The sequence below is a fragment of the Phalacrocorax aristotelis genome, chromosome 12 (assembly GCF_949628215.1).
Source record: "Phalacrocorax aristotelis chromosome 12, bGulAri2.1, whole genome shotgun sequence".
Taxonomy (NCBI): domain Eukaryota; kingdom Metazoa; phylum Chordata; class Aves; order Suliformes; family Phalacrocoracidae; genus Phalacrocorax; species Phalacrocorax aristotelis.
In genome coordinates, this window is record NC_134287.1 from 20,356,843 (window position 1) to 20,374,619 (window position 17,777).

Here is a 17,777-nt window from a genome sequence, read left to right on the forward strand (position 1 = left end):
TGCCAGACCTTGTAATTCTTTCGCAGCCATAGGAAAGAAATGTTCAAGAAACAAAACTTTAATTCCCCAAGGTTCCCTTTGTATGTGGGGAGCAGCAATCCTTCACTTCAAAATTAATACTTCTGATATCTTTGGAGTTACAGCTAATTTTCTACAGATTCTTTACTAGGCATTTTTGGATGTACTTGCTAGTGGTGCGAGTCCTCATGGGATAAAGTGGCATTATAGGAAACACTTAAAAAAAAAAAAAAGATAATACTTTTAAGATGAAATAAGTTGAACAGTAAAAGAATAAGTCTGTTATCTTTGGAAAGAATCAAGATGCTTTCTCAAACATCTAATCCCCTGTACTTCCTTGAAAAAGATATCAAGGCTCGACCAAAGTATTCTGATTTTTACACAAAAAGCAAAAAAAATCCCATATTTTGCTAGTAGGTGCCTTGTGGCTTTTTGAGGTTAACAAAGACCTGAAACAATTTAAATGCATTACAGTTATGCATATTCATAAAGATATGCTGAACAGATAACACAGAAAATTATTTAATTGAAAAATCAGCCAGTGTGAATATTTCTTCCTGTGAATCATGGAAATGCGACAAGATCTGTTCATTAATATAATCTCATTTATTTGACACTATTCTTGTCACTTAATATAATCTTCATACAAAGAGTAAAAAATGGAAATTACCGAAAAAGTAAAGAGAAAAAATAAACAGAGAAAAATCCCAGACTCACAGAACAGTAGGGGCTGGAAGGGACCTCTGGATCTCACCCCGTCCCACCCCTGCGTGAGCAGGCACCCCCAGAGCAGGGGCACAGGGCTGCGTCCAGGCGGGGGGTGAATGTCTCCAGGGAAGGGACCCCACAGCCTCTCTGGGCAGCCTGTGCCCCTGCTCTGGCACCCACACAGGGAAGGGGTTTGTCCTCATGTTCGGGGGAACTTCCCGTGTTCCAGCTTGTGCCCGTGGCCCCTTGGCCTGTCGCTGGGCACCACTGAAAAGAGCCCGGCCCCATTGCCTTGACCCTTACCCTTCAGATATTTATAAGCACTGATGAGATCCCCCCTCAGCCTTCTCTTCTTCAGGCTGAACCAACCCAGGTCTCTCAGCCTTTCCTCATAAGGGAGATGCTCCAGCCCCCTGAGCATCTTTCTTCCCTGTCTTTCTTGAACTGGGGGGCCCAGAACTGGACACAGCACTGCAGCTGTGGCCTCACTGGGGCAGAGCAGAGAGGGAGGAGAACCTCCCTCGCCCTGCTGGCCACACGCCTTTCCATGCACCCCAGGGCACCGCTGGCCCCCTTGGCCCCACGGGCCCGGTGCTGGCTCAGGGTCACCTCGCTGCCCCCCAGCACCCCCAGGACCCTCTCAGCAGAGCCGCTCTCCAGCAGGTCCCCCCCAGCCTGTACCGGGCGGGGGGTTGTTCCTCCCCAGGGGCAGGACCCGACACTTGCTCTTGTTGAATTCCCTGAGGTTCCCCTGGGCCCAGCTCTCCAGCCTGCCCAGCTCTCGCTGGGTGACTGCACGGCCTCTGGTGTATCAGCCGCTCCTCCCAGCTTGGGATCGTCAGCGAACTTGCTGAGGGGACGCTCTGTCCCGTCGCCCAGGTCGTTGATGAACATGTTGAACAGGGCTGGACCCAGCACTGGGATGCCCGAGGGCCAGCCTTAGCAGTGAAGACTGAAGCAAAGAGGGCATTCAGTAACTCTGTCTTCTCTGCATCCTGCGTCACCAGGGCACCCGCCTCGGTCAGCAGCGGGCCCACTGTACCCCCAGTCTTCCTTTACTACTGATGTATTTGAAGAAGCCCTTCTTGTTATCCTTGACATCCCTTGCCAGATTTAGTTGCAAGTGGGCCTTGGCCTTCCTTGTTGCATCTCTGCATACCCTGACAACGTTCCTGTATTCCTGCCAAGTGGCCAGTCCCTTTTTCCATGTACTGTAAACCTCCTTCTTCCATTTGTGGTTTTCTAGAAGCTCTTTGCTCATCCATGTGGGTCTCCTAGCTCTTTGCTTGACGTCTTCCTCATGGGGATGCACTGAGTAGAAAAGGAATGTTCCTGGAAAATGTGAAAGAACGTAGGTTACATTAACCACTGATATGAAAGAAGAAATATAATGAATGAGAAAAAAGCAAACACAACGCAGAGATAAAGAGAAGAAAAAATGGGGAGGAGAACCCCCCTGAACATTCAGAAAGTACATAGCACTTGTAGGAGTAAGGTAAGAGCTTTGCAGCATCCCAGTCTGCCCTGGAGTCAGCTCCTTCACCAGCTTTGGGTCCTGAAATTTTTTACTTTTACATTGTACTTTTATATAATTTTCTTTTAGGCAGAAGGCGAATGAAGATCCTCAGTGAGGGTGAACCAGCACAGTCCTACGAGCTATCTGAAGCTAGAAAGAGATGCTGTTTGGTACCAGCTGAAGATCTGGCTCTAATGATGAGAAATATAGCAAACTAGATTGATGGTAACTCACTTCCTTCTTCTGTTCTATTATGAAATTAATATTACTGCAACTGTATGTTTCATTTTATTGATTAAAAATGGTGGTTATGGAAATGTTGGTAGTGGAAGTGCCCAGCAGCTGTCTGCTGGAGCTAAAGAGAATTACCTTCTCCTCAGGAGGTTGCTGTACGTGACACTATTTTTTGCACTTAATTTCCAGACTTGTTCAGTGAGTAAAATGGGCGGCAACTGTATAGCCTTTCCCTAGGAAAGTAGCTTTTTCAAAAATCAAAAGGAAATATGACGGTCTAGAAATACAAATGTTAACAAGAGAAAACTTACGAGACACCAAACTTGCACTGAAACCTTTTCATCATGTAACATCCAGTTCTGTCTTTGTATCACTTGGTAGCAGAGAAGGATAATATTTCAGATTAAGAAAAGCAACTTTAATCTGCTGATACTGCGGTTAGCATCAATGATACAGTAAGTGTCTGCTTGGAGAACCGCATCGGCGAGCAGCGTGCAGCCAGGGCGATGGAGCGGAGCAGCTCTGCTCACAGGAGAAGCTAAAGAAACTGCGCTCAGTGTGAGCCCTTCAGGAAGGGAATGTAATGTAGTAACCATTTCAGACAACAGTCCAGGTGGATTGATCCTACCCTTGTACGTATTGGTCCTATGTAATGGAGGGACCAACCCTGCTGCCTGCTCTCTCTTAAAAGCAAATGTGATTTGTGGCAAAGGTAAGTGTTATTCTGTGCCCTTAGATAAGCAGATGTCAACCCTTCCCTACTTTTGTTATCCTAGCAAAAATAGGCCAATTTATTCTGTATTAGCTTCACTAATTTCTTCCCAAGAAAGCCAACTCCGCCACACATGATGCTCCTCGTCAATTCTGGTCTCTGTTAAACTGGATTCCAAGGAGCTCTGCTCCGTCGGTGCTGCGGAACCCCAGCGTACACATTCACCTCTTCTGGCCTCTTCACAGATGTTAAATACCTTGCCAGGTGAGTGACACATGAAAAGGACATTTGCACGCCTATTAAGTGCTATTTCTCGTCAGGTGTTTATTTTGTAAGTTTTCTGTACTTTCCAGTAGCTATAGGGCGGCTTATGGGTCAAATTGAAGATCTTCCTTTTGCCTTATTAAATATTACCTGTGAAATTTCCCCTGAAATTGAAAAAAAAAAAAAAAGACTTGAACAAAACTGTAGGAAGAGAAATGATATTTTGGACCTCTATGCAGAACAACAAAACACAATTCAGACCTACCTGTGGGTATCAAACCTGTGCAGCACCTATGTCGGTGAACACAAATCCTGTTCAAAATGGATGGCTTTTGGTCAGCATTCCATCACTGATCTTCCCTCCTGGCCATCATTTCAGAGACTTTCTCTGCTAATTAAATGAAAAAGGAATTGTCAAAATACTGCACAAGGATGAAAAACTCCAGTGCTCTCCTACATGTTGTTCATGGTCCTCATAAAACACTTGTGTGTTAGGTGTAATTTAAACTGTGAGCTCCTGATGAAGTACCACCCATACTTATGATGCTGTATAAATAACAAAAAGGAAATAATGCAATCTATCAAATGCTCAAGGCTGAAAACTCATTTAGACCTAAATTATTTCAGTTACTATGACCACAGATTTTTAAATGTGAGATAAATTCTTATAAAGTCAGTTGTTAATAGACACTATTAACTAAAATTTATATTACTAATTGTAGATATTATTAACTGTGTGAACTGATAAAAAAGAAAAGCCTAATTGGAAAATGGAGATTAACTTCATTAGAGAGAACATAACGATATAACACATCTGGTTTGACTTCTCTGAATAACTAGACCTTACAGCCAAGTTGTTTGGAATGAATGTGTTCTTCACAGCTCAGACTCTGAGCTGGCATCCACGCCGTACTGCTGAGTAACTCCCACACAGCTCACAGCAGGATAAACGGAGAGAGCCCCTCTGGAGAAACACATAGAGAAATCCCATTTTTAGTGCCACTGGAAGCAGGGAGGGAGGGAGGGAGGGAGGGAGGGATGGGTGGATGGATGGATGGATAGGTGGTTGAATGGGTGGTTGAATGGGTGAATTGGGGAATGGATGGATGGATGGATGGATGGATGGATGGATGGATGGATGGATGGATGGATGGATGATATGTTTTTAAATTCTATGGGAAAGTAACTCCAAAAATAACCAAAGCTGAATTTAAAAAAATATTAATGAAACCTGAAAAAAATTCCCACACCACAGTCTGGCAAACCGAACCCACCGTATTCTGAATTCAAGTACTAAACGTACGTGAATTTTAAGATTTATTTTACAAATACTTGTTAGTACAACTGATCAGTATATACAATGTTTCATGAATGTTTATTATGAGCCAATGTTCTTTTAAAACGCATATAAGCAATGTGCAAACACAAACTATGAGAGCTTTACGACTGCTCCCTGCAAAGTCCCATTCTTCACTAAGACTGAAGAGAAATAACTTGAAGAGAGATATCCGAATGAACAGGCCGAGGACAATAAAGAATTATTTCTTTATTTTGTTATTTTCTCAAGTAGAAGGAAAAAAAATCAGGAAATGCCTACAGTATTTGTTCTGCCAATGACAAAATTCTCATAAAAGCAAACAGTAACACACTGGATAAACGACGGAGCTTTTTATTTCACAGTATTTTCAGTCCATTCAAATAGAATCTTGTAAACGTATGTTCTATTTTTACCAGATTAAAAAACTGATTTCAGTAAGGACTGCTTGAAAACTGCTTCCACAGTCCCAATGTTAAGCCCTTTTACTTCCTTTCTTTTATGACTATGACTCTACTATTCACGCTTTATATTCTCCCTATGAGACCACCATACGTGGAAAAGGATTAAAGACTGAACTTCAGGAAGTCTATCTGTTCTGTTTAAATAGAGACTTGTCCAGGCTGTACATTAATGTAACATAACATCTCAGTGCACTATTTAATCATCCAAAGGAAAGAGACAACGCTTTCACAGAGATATAAAACCTTATTTTTAGCAAATTAGGAAAGGGTCCACTTTTCAGGGTCATTACTCATAACAGTGACTATACACTGCTCAGTGCTGGTGCCTACTTGATCTAGAAATAAAAATGAAGAATACTAGATCATTAGCGGTCCTTATGCTATTTGATTATCGAATACTGAGGCAGTTAATTTTTTAAAAGTACTCTGAACGGCAATATTCATCTATGTCAGTCAGCTCAGGCCTCACCTCTGCAGTTTGCCAGCCCAGGTGGCCTCAGCTGTGGGCAGGTGGAGCTGGTTTACACTCATGGAAATCAAAATAAACTTAGAGCAGCTCCCCAGAGCTAAAGCTTTTCCATCAACCTCTGACTATTAGATTGAAATATATTAATTGATTGAAATATTCTGGCCAAATGCTCTTTTATATATAAAACATTCTCAGGTGAAAGGCTTCTCTCTAACAGTTTAATGCTGGTGGAAAGATCTTCCTACAGGAGGAAAATATCTTTTATTTCATGAAATGTTGCCCCTGGTTTCTAGAGTTTGACCAGTTTGATTGTATGTGTTAATGAAGGTCATTTGAACGGTAGAAGTGGACTCAAGTCTACTTCAAGACCTCAGATGCGGATCCCTGCGCTACAGAAGGGGTGAATGACAGAGCTGGAGTTTGCAGGTGGGGAATCAAACCAAAATAGCATGTGCCACTGTCCATAACCTTATTAGTAAGTAAACCAGAGCCGAGGTGGGTGACAAAACTGCCCAATTCTAAGAATTGCACACGCTCCTATCGGCTGGTGCAGCAGCTCTGCTGGGCGCAGCCGTTAAGGCGAACTTTATGCAATAGAAAAAGACGGACTGACATACTACCTCTGCGACCTGTTTTGCACATATTTAAAATGGAGGTGAATTATCCTTCCTTCACTGATCACTGAGGGAGACTACCTGAAAACATAGATTAAATATTTACCATTTGAACTATTTTAGGTAGCTGAGATATATCCTAGCCAAACTGCTCTGACAGAAATGGTGAGCACGGTCCTAGCCCTCAAGTCAGAGTTGCTGCCATAAGTGGTGGTAAATTCCCAGTAAGGAGCACATTTAGCCCTTGTAGCAGAATGTAGGGTCTAGAATTGACACCCCATCCCATATCGGGTACAGTATTTTTTAATCCATTATAACTGATGGAGCACTTAAATAACAGCTTTCCATGCTGGTTGACAGACCGCTGCGATGCTGTACCCTGGGCAGTTAAGATCTAGCTCTTGCTTCATTTTCATCTGTTTATATATTCCAGAGAGGGGACCTGGTTTTTTCTTTATATCCCACCTTGCTCATCAAAACTGCACCATACCTGCAGAGCCCAATTCACCACCTCTGCGCCTACGTAATCATTTACACTAGAGCAAAACAGTGTAAAGGGAAAACCGGGACCGCAACCCCAAGTTGCAGTACTTCGCACTCTCTTTGCAGGGCTGTAACTAAACACAGAAGGTGAAATTGTGAAATAGGCCAATTACTATTTCCACCCTTGCCTGTTGCTTCCTTGGTATATAATCCAAGCTCGTATTTTACTCAGGTTTGCTTTTCACTGTGAAGGCAATCACTAAGCTGGCATGTAGTGACTTACATTTAGTTCTCATTTAGCCTTACAGCTCTTACAGCAAGGAAACTTTCTTTGCCGTCATGATTCCCAGCAGCCAGGCAGCAGGGGTATGCTTGGGCAGCAAACTCCGTGCTCTGTAAGTTACTGCTGCCCTGTCAGGAGCAAATATCATGGTTTAATTAGTACTTTCATGGACGAGCCGTGGGGAAATGGCTTCAAAAGGTGACAACCTTGCACAGGAGGTGATGTTGGGCATTGCAGTCCGTCTGCAACACTGTAAATCAGAGAAATAATTCTGCTGAATCGGTAAGGCTAAACGGATGTAGAATAGGTATATCTGTGATCAGAGCCAAGGTCTAGGTCTCTGCTGCCCACCCACACCTTCAGCTAGAGAAGGCAGCAACGACCGCAGGAATTAAGGAAAAAATATTTGTGTATCTTCTTGAATCCTCATCTCTGCCAGGAACACGACCCAGCGAGTAAATTAAATTGTTTCTGCAACGAATCACCAGAAGCCTCCTCCCGCGTGGCGCAGTGAAGCCCTAACAAAGACCTGTGTGGGACCAGGATTTCGCTCTCGTGTTTACCGTGACTCCTTAGTGCATTCCTCAGCCAATTACCTGTACTCGTAATTGCGTTTCTGCGTAATCCATTTTGATTCATTTGTCAAACACAATTTTGAGACACGCTGTGTCAAATGCTTTAGTAAATTCTAGATGCTTAATGTACTTCCTCCCATTCTTCTATGATTCTACCTTTTTGCTTGGCATGATTTGTTCTTTACATACCCATGTAAGCAATCCTATTTTTAAGATGAAATACAACCGAGAGCCTTACATAACCTCAAATGTTTTTGCTGAGGAAATATGACATTTTGGTCAACAGTATTTGTCTTAAGAGTAAAAATACTTTATACCCTAAAAGACCCCCAATGTTATTTCTATTTTTGTGCTTTCCTGGTGCATTTCTACCACACAGCTCATTTTTGAAGCCAAAGAGCATCACTGTTACATAGTTTTTATATAGTTCTAGTTTTTTTCTCGGTATGGCCCAAATAGTCACAGATCTATATACAGTAATATCAGACTTTTTTTATCATGAGTGAATGTCTGTTTTATGAAGTTAAATATGACATGTTGGTTGCATAAATCTCTCCCCAGCAGAAAATCTTTTAACTTTATACATATATATTCATCCCATAAAATTTTCAATTACTGGTAAGTACAGTTTAAGTGTTAGTACCTAAGGAGTCGCCTGGTCTATAGTCTGTGTAATCTATATAGGCTGTCTAGTTAAGGAGAAGGATGGGCACCATTAGGAGATGATTTATCCCATCCTGATACACCTGAGATAAGTGGGGTGAGTGCTTGCTGCAGCTAACTTCTTTCTCCACTGGCCATGAGGTATCCTGGGTGACTAGATTTAACCAGGCTCCAACTCTTTACAAGTAAAGAAGTTCTAGAAAAAATTCTTATCTAATACAAATAAAAAACAATTATACCAATAAACTGAATTACTCTTTGAAAGCTGCCAAACCTGAAGACAACATTCAGCACCATGGTGCCTTTTGTTTGAAAGTATCGGCTGAAAGTGAAATAATTATAAAGGTGAACTGGACTCACCTTTTATATGTGTATAAAATATTCATTTTTCCAGGACTATATAGCACATTTTAAAAATTTGTCCTGAGATTTAAACATTAGCAAACGATTTGTCTCTGATGAAATTTATACATAGTATCTCCAGCTTCTGTCAAAGTAACTTACAGTAAATACTAACAGCAATCTTAATAGGCCAAAGAATGAAAAAAATATAGGTTATTCGTTAAAACTCCCGTATCTTTGTAATGGAGAAGAACAGAATTAATATCATGTAGCAATGGAAGGTCTAGTAAATCATTTCATACGTACCAGTTCATATTTACTCATAATTATAATTCACAGGAGCACATTCCTGCAATCAAGAGACAGGGGAGCACAGCATGAAAAAACATTTAGTACAGAGCAGACTGCATGAATAATTGCCTGTCAGAGTATCTTATTAAAGGGAAACTACAATTTTACAAGACAATTCTTTTATCTGCTTGTCTAATCTAAAGACAGATAGCTCTGTAAATACAAGGAGTTCAAGAAAAAAATATTTCTTGCTTTGAAGTTGAATTAAAAGTTCAGCTTTTAAAGCATTAAAAGGACAATCAAAATGTGACAGTTTTGATACATGCATAAGCACAGACCTTTCTAAATTGGGAAGTTAATCCTTTGCATTTTAAGGCAGAGGTGGTATTTGCAAGCAGTGAGACGAAGGGGATGGCAGTGTGGCTATGGAAACCATACTCCCTTATGCAAGCAAAGGTATCTGGTGACGTAATCTGTGGCATGCCCTTGAAAACAGGGCAGAGGTACCTGCAGATGTACCTGGTGTATAAGTGCAGTCCAAGAAGCCTTTTGGAGCAGGCTGCTGCCTTCCAGGCGGAATCACCAGCAGGCGCTTACTGGGACGACCGGAGCCTTGCTCAGCGACCTTTTCCCTCTAAATGCTTTACCAGGTTTGGCAACCTTCGACAAGCACCTCGTGCCCCAATTCACCCCGTTGCTTCACGCCGACCTCCTGAGCGTCAACGCGCCCGCGTAGCCTTTGCAGCGGGCAGGGTAGGTGCTCCACGCCGCGCGAGGAGGGACTGGCTCTGGACACCCGGCGCTTCGGCGGGTGGCTCTGCGGAGGCTGGAAGCTCCGTCTGCTGGAAGGACTAATTCTGCTTTATTCATCTAATCAACAGGTTTCACTTCCTCCTCTCTGACCGATGAAGAGGTTCTTAGAGAGCAGGGGGGATTAACACTAAAGGGAATTAAATTTAAAACAAAGTAATGGTGGGGAGAAGAGCGTAAGGAAAAATCAGTTTAAAAAAACCAACAACCCGAATCAAAAGAGGTGTTGCAAATGAACCCGTGGCCTTTGGTGGGAACTCAGCTTCATACATCTCTCTCAGCTTTTAGAAGTGTCGTAGCATTCTTTTTATGCCTTTGAGGCGATTCAGAGGTACGCACCCTGAAAGCGGAAGAAAATGGTCCTTCATTATTAAAGTGCATTCAAAACTAAATGAAAACGTAACATTATAGGCTTTGGGAACAGCACCTGCAGCATTGTTCAAACCAGTAACATTCTGCCAGGCTTGGTTTAACACTTGTGATTGTGATTCTAAAGTCTGAAACCTGTTCACTCAAGAGCTGGTCTAGAGCTAAAGCCCACCAAAATCAATGTGAGTCCTTCCGCTGATTTCAGAGAGCTTGGACCAAGGCCAGGGTTGAGAGAACAAAGGCAGCAGCTTTAAAAATGCTGCACAAAAATTTCTTACCCCTTCTTTAGACGATCACTCCTGAGACGTTAAGCCGTGTCATGGTGTCTGCCTGGATGCTGAGACTGTTGTAGCAGTGGTGGATTTGATAATGGTCATAATCTGGATTTTCCACTGTGAAATACACTGAGTCATTTTATATATAGTAACTTGTCATAAAAGTCATCAGATGGAAACATCTCACAGGCACTGAAACAAGGCTTTGCTCCTTTCCAAGTAACACACTTGATAAGGTTTCACTTGAAAAAACTAATAACTTTTTTATAACAATCTGAGAGAATTTACAGCTAACGGTTCTCTCTGAGAACATTCACACTCCAGGAATATATGGTCTGGTTTAGAAAAATTATTATCAGTTCTGAATATTATAAAACTGACATAGTTTCCAGAAAACTGGGTTTTCCAGATTTCCAGAAAAGGTTGTAAACAAATTATTGAGACCTTCTATTCCAGGAAATACATTAAAAACAAAGTAAAAAATTTAAGTTGGCCTGCGAGAAAACTGTCTAGACAAAGCTTCCATTATATGATTTAACAATCCCTGCACATGCTGCTTGAAGATAAAATTGGATTCTTGTCCAGAATATTAATACTTTTATTGCCGTTTATGGCACTATATTTTATAGATACATGTACATATTCATATACAGATAGTCAGATGAAGAACATTCAAAACGGTCTAGGTAACGGTTTATCAGTATTTCTCTATCAAATAAGTAAATTGTCATTTTTCAGGCGGAGGCTGCTGCCGAGGAGCAGGATTTCCTCATATTCACACGAGGACTTCTGTATTTCCATTTCAACCACTGCCTGTGCACGTTTGTGAGTCGTGACTACGGGTGACATAAAAAACTTATGATTATAGAGTGCGGAACAGTGCTCACAGCCTTCTGTTTCCAAACAACTCCACATAAATAGTTTGCAAGTTGTAGTTTCAGCATAACCAGAGCAAGCTCGGGAATACGGAAACCACCTTTATCACATTTGACTCATCTCAGTGCAGTATCCCCAAGAAAATAAAAAAGTGACATTTTTTCCAGCATGAGAGGAGAGAATTCTGAGATGTTTTTAAGTCAGACACAAGGAAGGCACTGAGAATTAGATTAGTGCTTCTCTTTTTTTTCTAGGTGGAGCAATGCACCGTTTAATGTCTGGTAGCCAACTGCAGCGTAATTGCAAAATAGCTGAATAGTCGAAAACTGAGCCTGCCTCCCACCAGAGACCCATGCAAAACGTAGGCAGTACCTGGCCTCACTTCCAGGATCCTGGATCTAATATGACTGGAAGAAAAACGTAGGTAGTTTCAGAAAGGAATATTTATGCCTCAGTAAACTTCAAAATTGCCCTGGCGAACCTGGTCACAAACTATTTTCTGTTTATCAGCTAACATTTACTGTTAATAGCCAAAACAGAGACTATCTCAGGTTTACTAAAAATTTATGTGCTAATACAGATGAGAAAAATGGAAGTTAAAATCATGTGCACTAGTAACTGTGTGGGGTTTATTTGGATAGAGATTTTTTAAAAAGCTTTTAAAAGCTTTTAAAAAACTTAATTTTTACACTTTGTGCCAAAATAGAAAAAAAACCACCTTGGAAAGGAAGGCTAACATTTATAGAAGACCAAAAACAAGTGGTTGAGTTCTTGGCTTGCTGCATTTTCCCAGGTAAATAAATTATACCTCATTTTGGAGAAGCTTTTTTCAGCTCCTTTAATCAATTGTGAGGTCCAAGGTTCAATGGAAGGGGTTTTTTTCAAACGGAACCGACCTCTCAAGCCAACACGGCTGGGAAGCGTGGAGTTACCATCCCACCGTCTACTCTGAGAGCGGGTGAACTGCGGACTCTATCCAAAGCCAGGGGAAGCTGCAAAAGCTGTTATTTGATGGTACATCTCAGAAAGTCTTTTAAAAGGGTCTTTAGAAAACCAATCCTGCCACCTTTTCAGTACGGTAGGAAAGCCTACCATACTGTTTGGGGAGAAATATATTTAGAAAGCTGGTTTTGGAGGCACGGCAGCAGATAGGCAGAGGGAGGGATAATGGGAACCGCTTCCCCCGGCCCCGGCAGCCGTAGCTGCTGTTGCGGCGTCGCCGACTGCTTTAGATCAAGCCGTCGTCAAAAGCAGTGTCAGCGTCTTACATCATGCGCAGTCTCCCGGGCATCCTCCCATCCCTTTCTAACTCGTTCTTGTAAGGGCTCAAATGACTATACAATTTAGATTTAAAAGCTGATAGGAAGCTTTTATTTTTCCTTTAAAAATTAATGCTTTTTTTTATACGTGCAGGCCATTTCCCTGAATCCAGCCCAGTTCTTTGTTCCCACAAAATCATATTCATCAGTGCTTCAAATACTTCGTATTTCACTAACTAGTCTCTCAAACCTCATAACAGGTGCTAGCACATCATGTTCTTTCACCGTCATTTCTCATTGTCATCTCATATCGTTCATCAAAGAATGAGAGGGAACATTGTCTGCAGACTGAGGAAATCATAAAATCTAACCCTGCCCCGGCTAATGTGTCACTTTTGGCCTTAGGAAAATCACATAATCAAGAGGTGACAGAAGTGGTCTGATATTCTGACTTTCTCAATTTCTGAATGCCTTTCACAGTTTAAAAAGCTGGCCTTAGCTCAGCAGCCTCTCGGTTGCGAATGGAGATAAGAACGCCGTTCTGTCTCACAAGAGAGAGCTAATATTTGTTCAGCGCTTTCAAAATATTAAGTGCTACATAAGTGCTAAGCGTTATTAACAGCAATAATGTATGTTTTCATCTCGAGCTTGTACTCTTCTATCTGATCATTATCTAGCTTATAACAAATAATGACTCTACCAGAATACAGTCCCAGAAAATAACTTACTCACTCGTCTTGGAAAATGGTCCTAATTTTTATTATAAGACTTGAACAAAAGTGAGATCTAAAATCATAGATCTGTTGGAGTTTATGAAGTAAAACAACTGGTCCCTGGGAACGATTCTTCCCTGACTTGTTACATAGAGCATTTTGCTTTGCCTGCTATCTCTGAGTGCGCCAAAGAGTATGTAAATGCAGTTCATAATCTCATTTCAAGTACAAATATCAAATACCTGAAAAATGTACCAGTAAACACTACACAGAAAAAAACCCATATGAAAACTTATACTGCTCATTATTTAAAGCTATTGCAGAGGAACAGGTTGCCACTAAACAACAGTAAATTATATGTTAGCTTATATTTTTGGAGTCATTTGTACTATCCTTTCCTTTAACTGCTTTGGGCTTGACTGTAAAATTTGTAATGATACTCCTGAGCGGTTACTGATGGGTGTGAGTCCGCTGCTATTAAGGGTTAAAGCCTAGCTCACTTAAGGAACTCATGAAAAATTAAGTTTTGTGTGCTTTGGAGTTTACAACTTAACACGTGAGTGAGAGTATCTTGCCCATGTTGCTAAGTATTTCAGATGGAATTTATAGAGCTACTGATATATATATATATATCTATCTATATATAGAGCTACAAATGTTGCCTTTGAATACTTCTGTTGGCAGCTGAAGTCCTGCGTCCCGCACGCTGGCTATCACAAACGTCATCCTACTAGAAGAGAAACTGAAGACACACCCATATATAATCAAAATGCTTCTCTGCAAGTAAAAGGAAGATTCAAGATAACCAAGCACGCTTCAGAAACATATGGCAAAGCCTGGAAGAGCACAGAACTTCCCTCCAGCCTTTGTCAAACTTCAGCCCAGGTTTATAAATGCCACCCTTTGGCTGACTGAAGCCAATAGGAATGTCAAAGGAAATTCAGTTTTGGCTTAATTATCCCTGAAAATTATCCACATTCATCTGCAAGAGATCCCCAAGATGATCACACATGGATCAGGTATGTGTAAAGCCAAGGCTGAAGTAATTTTTCTAACACAAACTCATAAACTTATTTCCATTCTGATTAAGAGCAATACATTGTAAAAAAAAAAAAAAAAAGGTATTTTTTAAAAAGCATCCTTCCATTAGGTATAAACAAACTCTTACTCTGTCTATACCCAAACCTGGAACACGGGTAGGCATTCATTGCAGAAATGATGTAGAGCACAGAGGTCATTAACTCCAAATGAAAATGGTATAGTGAAAATAGATGATGAGTATCTGGAATGGAAGCAATAACATTTCCAACAGAATATCTTTAATAGAAACAGAAAAGCAAAGCAGTTATTTATGATATGGTTTTATAAGTCCTCCACATCACCACCTGGGAGGAATATTTCCAAGAGGAATTTGCATTGTGTGTGCAGAATAACTACTTATATGTTTTGACTGAAAATGTTTTATTTACCTACAAGGCCTGACAATGACAAAAATTGTTACAAAACCTGTGATATTTAACTGAGAAAGAACAAACATTCCTCTTGTGTAGTCACACGCAATACGCATGAAATATACTTGATTGCCTCTGTACATTTACAGAGTACCTCTTATTTATTGCAAATATATTTCATGCAGGGTAACAGTTCTGTTTCCATTCATCCTCTTCAAAAGATACTCCTGATCTCTCTGACAAGAATTTCTAAGATCATTCATGGCCAAATACGGCATTTGGATTTCTTGGAGTTAATGTTACGGAAAGGAATGTTTCTTTGCTCCAAGAGAGGTGCCCCCAATTCAATGGGATGTGTTAAAAGACAAGGTGAGAATCCAAAGAGTTGACATTATGATGTGATAAAGCTTTCACATTTTATGGAAAGAAGCATTTTTCAGTTTCCTCTTCATAAATGGAAAACATACATGCACAGCGTGAAGACACATATTATGCCTAAGTATGTAAAATATGTCAGCTTGAACTTCTTACAGTTTAATGAAAAATATTCTTCAGGAGGATAATTTATATTCCGTTTGCCAGAGAAAAATAAAAACCTTTTATTTTCTCAATATTACAGTCCTGTCCCATTACCATTTTTTCCCTAGCTGCAAAAAGCCAGCACTGGGATATTCATGCACTGTGAATTAGAAGGAGTATTTTTTTACTGGCTATCCAGATTTTAAGGGCATTAGCTCTATTTGTAACATGTTTTCAATAAAATGAAAATGAGGAAAGTAATAAAATAAGTATAGACCCTCATCAGTACCGGTGGGGTTTACGTTGGTCAGGGGATTAGTCGTGATGTTTCTGTTATAGATCACGATCAGACAACAGGACAAACCACATCTTGCACTGACATCAAAATAAATTTTGCTGTTGTAATAGAGAACATGGAATTAGTATGTAGAAGCTGTAAGTAAATTCTTTAGCTTTCATTTTATTGAATCTGGTACTTCCTGCCTTAGGAATGTACGTGATCTCAGGTATATATAATTCCCATTTAGTGCAGATATACACGTAAACTGAGACTAAGGAGAGCCGATCTAGATGAGAAATTAATTTAACCCTTAGTAAACACCTGAAGAAGGGCTGTCAGCAGTACTTTCCAGATGAAGAGGAACATGCTCCTTTAGCCTCCCTCAAAATAGAAAAAAATACCACTGTTTGAGTTTCAGATTTGAACCTCGAGGTCCAGAAAGGACAGAATACAGCAATAGCTTACCTTATTAGCTAATTACAGCTATCTGCAAGTTTAAATTAACATCAGAGTGCTGCTTCGTATCCCCTGTTCACACATCTGCAAAGCTACCATGGTGGTTAACAGCACTCTGAATGAAGAGTCAGTCAGGTTCCCGGATTTATAGATTATTACACTAATAGTCTTAAAAATCTCTAAACCATCTAATGCCTGAGCAGCTTCAGCAGTTGTGAAGCACATATTTAGTAGCACCACAAAAATAATGCATGTGTTATATAGAACCACAAAATACTCATAATTAGAAATAAATGCTATTGCTGCACTGCTTTTCCATTTCACTTCTCCTTTCCCTTGCGTGGAAAACCAAAGATGACTGTAGGAACATGGCAAGTACGTTCATTATTTCAGTTAAGTCCCTTTGATTTTTCCTATAAAAATATAACTGTTAAATCAAAGAGCTCACTTGTAAGTTGTCTTTGGTAAGACTCTTATCATTTACCCATTAATGCAGGATAAAGATGGTAAGCCCTGAAGCTGACTTTGAAAAACTTTTGATCTTCACGCTCCCAGGCATAATGCATATAGATGCATATATAGGTTCCCTCTATCACAATAGCCTTTAAATTCTGCAGGACAGGCGCAATGAAATTCAGATCAGTTCGAATGTGCAGGTGGTGACCTGGGAACCAAATCTCAAGGATGGGAAAAGGGAAGGAACATGGAAAGAGGAGCAGACTCCCTCAGATGTTTGAGATGAGTACGTGATCTCAAAACCTGACAATAACGAATGCTGTTGCAGAAACTGGCCCCCTGCATTCCTACCGATACAAGAAAATAAGAGAAAAGAGATGCAACCCTGACCTCAAAAGAAAACCTATTTTCATTCTTAAACTTGCAGTACAGGGCTTCCCCTTTGGTGGAGGACTGTTCTTAACCAATGATAGCCAGTCAGACATTTCACCTCTGTTTCTTGAGTGTTATCCTTCTGCTGGCTTTTACAGTTTATTTTCTTTTTGCTGAAGACTGTTCTTTTAAGTTTCTTTTTAAATCATGGTCCTGGATCTTTCCAGGAGCAATGGGGTTGGGATCAGGAAGTTCATTCTTTCATAATCACCTATTCCGCGCTCCAGCTAGGAGATGTTAGCTTTGGAGCAGGTTTTTGGTTTAGAAACCAGAAGGTTGCTAATCTTTAAGGCCAAGGAAGGATTTACTCGGAACAGTGCGCTCATCAGCGTGGCGACAGCAGAGCCTGCTGCTCCTCAGGGTGAGCAGAAACCTTGTTTTAGTGCCACATCTCTGGGAAGGAAGCTGACAGAAATCCTCGAGGGCCAGGTAGCAGGAGAGGTCAGAGCAGGAGCTAAAAATCCCCCAGGAAAGGGGTAATTTCCCAGAAGCAAGTGTCCTGAAGAAGACTGGGACCCTTCTGCTGGAGCTGCCCGGCAACGCGGCGCGGAGGAAAGTCACGCTGGTTTTATATAGGGCTGGTTTTGCGCCGGCAGAGACGCTCTTCCGGCAGAGTGAGGCCAGGTGTACCTGGAGTGCAGTTGCACAATTAGGGAGCCTGCCAGGGAGGCGCCGCCCCAGCCCGCTTTCCTTTGTGTGGAAACTAGACGGGACGCGGCCGCGTCTCCCTGCCGGTCGCACCGGCGGGACGAGGAGGGCTTCCTCCGGGACCCCGGCCCCTTCCTCCCCTCCCGGGGCTCCCGCGGGGGCGCCGGGGGGCTGAGGTGGGCCGCCCCCGGCCCCCCCGGGGCCCGCCGCCCCGCCATCGGCCGCCGCCATCCGCCGTCCCCCGCGGCGGGCGGCCGGCCGGCCGGGGCGCCAGGCCGCTGG

The 17,777-nt window shown here is 41.6% G+C and overlaps 1 long non-coding RNA gene across 1 annotated transcript; it reads right to left on the reverse strand.

Moving 5' to 3' along the window:
- Positions 1–4,979: 4,979 nt before the first annotated feature.
- Positions 4,980–10,518, reverse strand: LOC142063750 (uncharacterized). The gene is made up of 2 exons (XR_012662854.1): positions 10,409–10,518; positions 4,980–10,101 (listed from the first exon to the last, which is right to left on the reverse strand). It is a non-coding gene; the product is annotated as an uncharacterized LOC142063750 (long non-coding RNA).
- Between the last annotated feature and the right edge of the window lie 7,259 nt (positions 10,519–17,777).